The sequence below is a fragment of the Copadichromis virginalis genome, linkage group LG3 (assembly GCF_057382275.1).
Source record: "Copadichromis virginalis isolate Kocher_CV1m ecotype Utaka linkage group LG3, C_Virginalis_male_GT1.1, whole genome shotgun sequence".
Lineage (NCBI taxonomy): Eukaryota > Metazoa > Chordata > Actinopteri > Cichliformes > Cichlidae > Copadichromis > Copadichromis virginalis.
The window spans coordinates 57,358,543-57,364,004 of NC_140620.1; the positions used below are offsets into that span (position 1 = coordinate 57,358,543).

General features: G+C 37.0%; 1 long non-coding RNA gene across 1 annotated transcript; it reads left to right on the forward strand.

Moving 5' to 3' along the window:
• The first annotated feature begins 1,825 nt into the window (after positions 1-1,825).
• Positions 1,826-4,108, forward strand: LOC146715369 (uncharacterized). The gene is made up of 3 exons (XR_014918973.1): positions 1,826-1,908; positions 2,258-2,306; positions 3,771-4,108. It is a non-coding gene; the product is annotated as an uncharacterized LOC146715369 (long non-coding RNA).
• Positions 4,109-5,462: the final 1,354 nt, after the last annotated feature.

Here is a 5,462-nt window from a genome sequence, read left to right on the forward strand (position 1 = left end):
GATCTCTGTCCAGAAGAGCGCAGTCCTAGGAACAGCTAAGATACTGCGCAGGACCCTCAAGCTCCCAGGCCTCTGTTAGAGGACCCGAGCTTGAAGGATAAACCACCCACAGGGGCGTGCTGGGTGTTATATATACACACACACACACACACATACATATACATACATATATATATATATATATATATATATATATATATATATATATATATATATATATATATATTGTCATGATTCGAGTTTTTGAGGAGGAGACAAAACGACTGCATGGTCTCTCAGTAGATGTCAAAATAGTGATTTTTATTATACATATGTACATATGGGGAAGATGAGCATCACAAGCCTTTTGGAGCCGATCTCCCCCGAACAGTCTCTTCACTAGGTTTTTATTGCAATGATGACGTCAAGTCACATGATAAGTATCAGTCAGTTCTCACTTCTATGTCCTTCTATGGCTAAGAACAACAACATGTTCCAGATGTTTCCACTCCGGGTTTCTGGGAACTTAACCAATAGTGTGTAGAATGTGTAGTTGTGTGAGAGTGTCCATTTCCGGCCAACAAAAGTTCACCGTGTCCTCATATGACTTTACTGGGGCCTGACTGGACCCACAGCTTCTGCTGGTGTTTTCGCCACATCATAGAGTATTACTTCTAGAATAGGTTTTATCCTGCGTGCTCTGAAATAAATGATAAATGATACATGATAAACTGATGATAAGTGATGCAGACTAATGAAGTAATGATGAAATAATGACGGTGCTTTATGCATGATATATAGTGACAGTAAAATAAGATGTTTTTCTCGACAATATTTATATATATATATATAACAACATCGGAGATCTCTGTCCAGAAGAGCGCAGTCCTAGGAACAGCTAAGATACTGTGCAGGACCCTCAAGCTCCCAGGCCTCTGGTAGAGGACTCGAGCTTGAAAGATTGACCGCCCACAGGGGCGAGCGGGGAAAGAAAAAAAATAAATAAATAAAATAATATATATATATATATATATATATATATATATATATATATATATATATATATATATATATATATGTATATATATATATATATATATATATATATATATATATATATATATACACATATATATATATATATATATATATATATATATATATATATATATATATATATATATATCTATATATCTACAGGCCTTTGGAGCCGAGGATCGCAAGTTTCATTCCCGCCTGGGATGTCTGTATCCAGTAAGGGTCCTGAGGCTAGACCCCCTATGCTAAGTGAGCCTACTGCAGACATGAGCGAGACAGATTTTTTTTTATAGATATATATAACATATCAGAGGGGCTTTTAATAAGATATATATATAAAAAAACCCTCTTTACATCTGCTAATGAAAGTGAAAATGAATGAAAATAAAATGCTAGAGAAAGGGCTGTGTGGAGAGCTGTTATAAATGCATGATCTGTTGATCTGTTAGAGTTTAAGTTGAGTTTAAACTACATACATCTTATGTAATACTCAATACAAATACACTATGAACACCTTCATCTTGTTGAATTTAATATGCTGTGTGTATTATATTCTGACAAGATGAAATGTAAATGTAACTGATTTTGTTCAATAATGAGTTTGAGTGGGTTTTATTTCTTTTATGTCATTTTTGATTTCGTTGTTAGTTATTATTTTGTTTTGTTTATGACTTTGAATAAATAAAGTTTGGAGGAAAAAACACCAGTGGTTGTTATCCTGCTGGGATTTGTGGTTCATTAAATACTTGGTGTTGATTTTTAAATTCACTTCTGGAACCTTATGAAGTGGAGTCAGCTTTGGATACCATGGGAACCATTGGTGCATCTCTCAGAGTTCAGTGAAGGCAAGCATTAAGCAGGACCAAAACAAATGTCCCTCACATGCCAAGGGTAAGAAAAAAACTGGTGGTCAGTGGTAGTTTTAGTAAATCAAAGGACATTCAGTGTTTTTTTTCCTTTTAATTGTGTTATTTTCAATTGAATTCATGTTTCAGGTCCAGTTTATCTTTAAAACTAGGCACAAACACGAGACGAAATGTCTGTAAATTTGTAGTATCTAACTTGATTATCTTTCTTATTGCTACTTTAAAGTATTTAATCATATTTTCAAGCTAAATTTTAAAGGTACATATGTTGTTTTTCATTTATGTGCTTGGATGAGAAGTCTTAACATCATTGTTGTTTTTAAGGCAGTATTTGGATAATTTTTCTCTAAACTTATTATCTTTATGTTTGTCAGAGCTGATTCACTGAGTAACACCAGCAGCCAAATGCTCACAGTGGCAGAGGTAAGTCACTTTAACGTGACACATTAGATAAGGAAGAGACATGGCATTCCAAGTGTAACCCACCTAAAATTGCCTCATGAAAATTAACTGCTGATCCCGAGGAATGCCAGGTAGGTGGCACTATGAGATTATGTAGTGCTTGTGAATTTAAATAGCGAAGGAAAACGACGTTAAGGCTGTATCCCAATTCGGGGTCTGCAGCTTTAAAGTACGCAGCCTTAACGGTCCTCAAGGTCCGCGTACTCAAAGACTGTTAAGGCCGGAAGTGCGAGGCTTGGAAACGTTTCATACAGCTTTGTTTGACAGAAATGAAGGAGAACATATTTTGTACATTTGTTTCTACATGAGCTCTGTGTGATTTGATAAGAATCTGAGGCTGAGACCACAGGACTGTACAAACATGATTGTTGGGCTTCATTTCTGTACTGAACAGTCATTTTAAGATTAGCTAGTAAATAACAATTAGATAGTGTTGTTCATGAGACTAAAATCATCTCACTTTGGTAATGTAACTATAATATGGCCAATATTATAGTTATTATATTAATCATTATTAGTTATTACAGCAGTGAGTTTGAACTCTGTGTCAAATACTGAGCTTCAGTAAAGATTCAAGTTGCAGTTATTTATTTATATCACCTTAAATCTTCACTCAAAGACAAGTATCTGTTACAGTGTATATATAGATGTATCATACATAAGAGACAAATGTTGTTCTTTTAATGTGTTGGCATTACTAAATTTGGCTCAGTGCTTACATATATGTGTAAAAAGAAAATGTACGAGCTGTGATAACTGTTTCTGATAGAATGAAGAGTAGACTTTGCTGCTCTTAACTTTTTACTGTCCACTTTCTGCTGTGAACAAACAAATTTCCTATGTGTGGGACTAATAAAGGTTTATCTTATCTTATCTTATGTGAAGGTGAAAGGTAAACTTCACAGTGACATAAAAATGTTCCCAAAGGGGCCAGGGGAACAGTTAATTTAGCATTTTTGGCATTACAGGTACAGCCAGGATATATTTTTACTTACCTTTCACTAAAATTGCAGTTTCCCTGCTGACTCCAATTATGGAATCAGATGGGGAAGCACAGAGTTTCCGTTGTTGAATAGTGGGTTTGTGTATGCATTTAGTGACGTGTGAACAGGATTACTTTGCTTACTTGTAAATAGCCTGTTTAAGTTACATATAAATGGGTAAAAAACATGTATAATTAATATGCAAAATATTGTTGGGGTAATGAGCATGCTGACTGCATCAAAACATCTTCTGACTACAAACACGTTTTTCATCCCTCACCTGGCGGGAGGAGTTTATGAAAGAAGGACACAACAACTCTTCAGTAATTTCCCATTTCCACTTTTTCACAACACCTCAGTCTTTGTAAGGAGGAAGTCTATCAGATCAAATGGTTGTAGATTGTTGTTACTCTGTCCATCTCTTCTTTCTCTTTATATACAGACCGGGAAAATGCAAAGAAGACCTCACCATAAGAAGGGGGTAGATTCAACTGAAGAACAGCTGGATCTGCGCACAAAAGTTCACACCAAACGATACCTCTGTGAGCAGTGTGGGAAAATGTTCAAAACACTATTAAGTTTGAAGGTCCATCAGCGTCTGCACACTGGACAAAAACCCTATTCTTGTGATCAGTGTGGCCAGAGCTTTGCCCAGTTAGTTCATCTTCAGGTGCATCAGTTTGGGCACAGTGGAAAAAAAACATTCCTCTGTGAAGAGTGTGGAAAGACCTTCACTCACCGAAGTCCTTTGAAAAGACACCAATACACCCACACAGGAGAAAAACCATTCCCCTGCGATGAGTGTGGAAAAAGGTTCTCTCACTTAGGGAACTTGAAAATGCACCAGCGTATTCACACAGGAGAAAAACCATTCCCCTGTAATAACTGTGGAAAACGCTTCGTCCAAGCAATTCATTTACAGAAACACAAGTGCATGCCACAGGTGTAGGAAGCATCCTGCCCTACATCGGCACTTCCACAAATGTTTATCAACCCATTAAAATAATTTGCAAGCATATTAACATGTTGTCATTCTAATTTCATTTTCAAATGAAAGCCAATGACAGGGAGATATTTTCTTTCTTTTCTAAGTGCATGTCTCATGTGTCTTAGTTATTGCTTCTTTTGATAGAGTTTTCAGATGCACTGATCAAAGCTTCACTCTCTGCAACTTGGCAGAATTGTGAGGATTTTGTTTGACTAGAGGATTTTGTGCTGCAATTCTGGATGAGGTGCTGACAAATTAATTATCAGACAACTAACTGAACCAAATGTTTACATTTTCCCCTTGCACTGTCTCTGCTCTGCTCCAAATGAAGATGCTCTAATTCTTTTTTTTTTTCATTAAACCTGACTCGAGTCAACACTCACAGCCTGATAACTGGCTTTTCAAGCTCTGAAGTTTGGTGTTGCAGATCTCTCGGCACACCTCAGCCTGGGAGAAAAGATTTGCATTCCTCAGGTGAAACCATGCGTGTTTATTGTAGTAACACCTAATTTTCTGCTGAAGGATGGCCTCAAGAAGTGCAAAGGTCTTAAAACTGTACCAGTGGAATTAGTGTGTTACAGGTGCCAGATATCCTTACAGCTGTTTCTGTTCAGACGTTTACTGTAAGCCACGAACGTCCCAAACCACAAACATGGATGCCTAAATATGATTGAAGATTGTGCTCGTACATGAAAGCATACTCTCTGAATATTACAACATCAATCTCATAACTGCCATGGAAACAACACAGGGGCTATTATTCGTATGATTACCGAGCTGGAGCAGATCGGTGGATGCTTAGATGAATGGGCAAGTAGAAGGATGCATGGTGTATTATATGTCTAGTGGGTATGTGTTAACAGATGGGATTGCAAAGCTTAGATGAGTCCCTTGAATTGGTTTGTCATAATATCGATAGCTGAGGATAGGCACAGTGATGCTGTTTATTGATTGGTTTTGGCTAGATCAGGGGTCGGCAACCTTTCTATCTGTTAAGAAATATACTCTAAAACACTTCTTCAGTAAAGACTCAGAGAAGAGAAACACACAGAACTTCTTGCTAGCAAGGGCAGTCTCCAGAACAGACTCGCACTGAGAAACTGCCCCGGTCTTTATTTATATGCTTCAGTGGGCGTTTGTTCCATA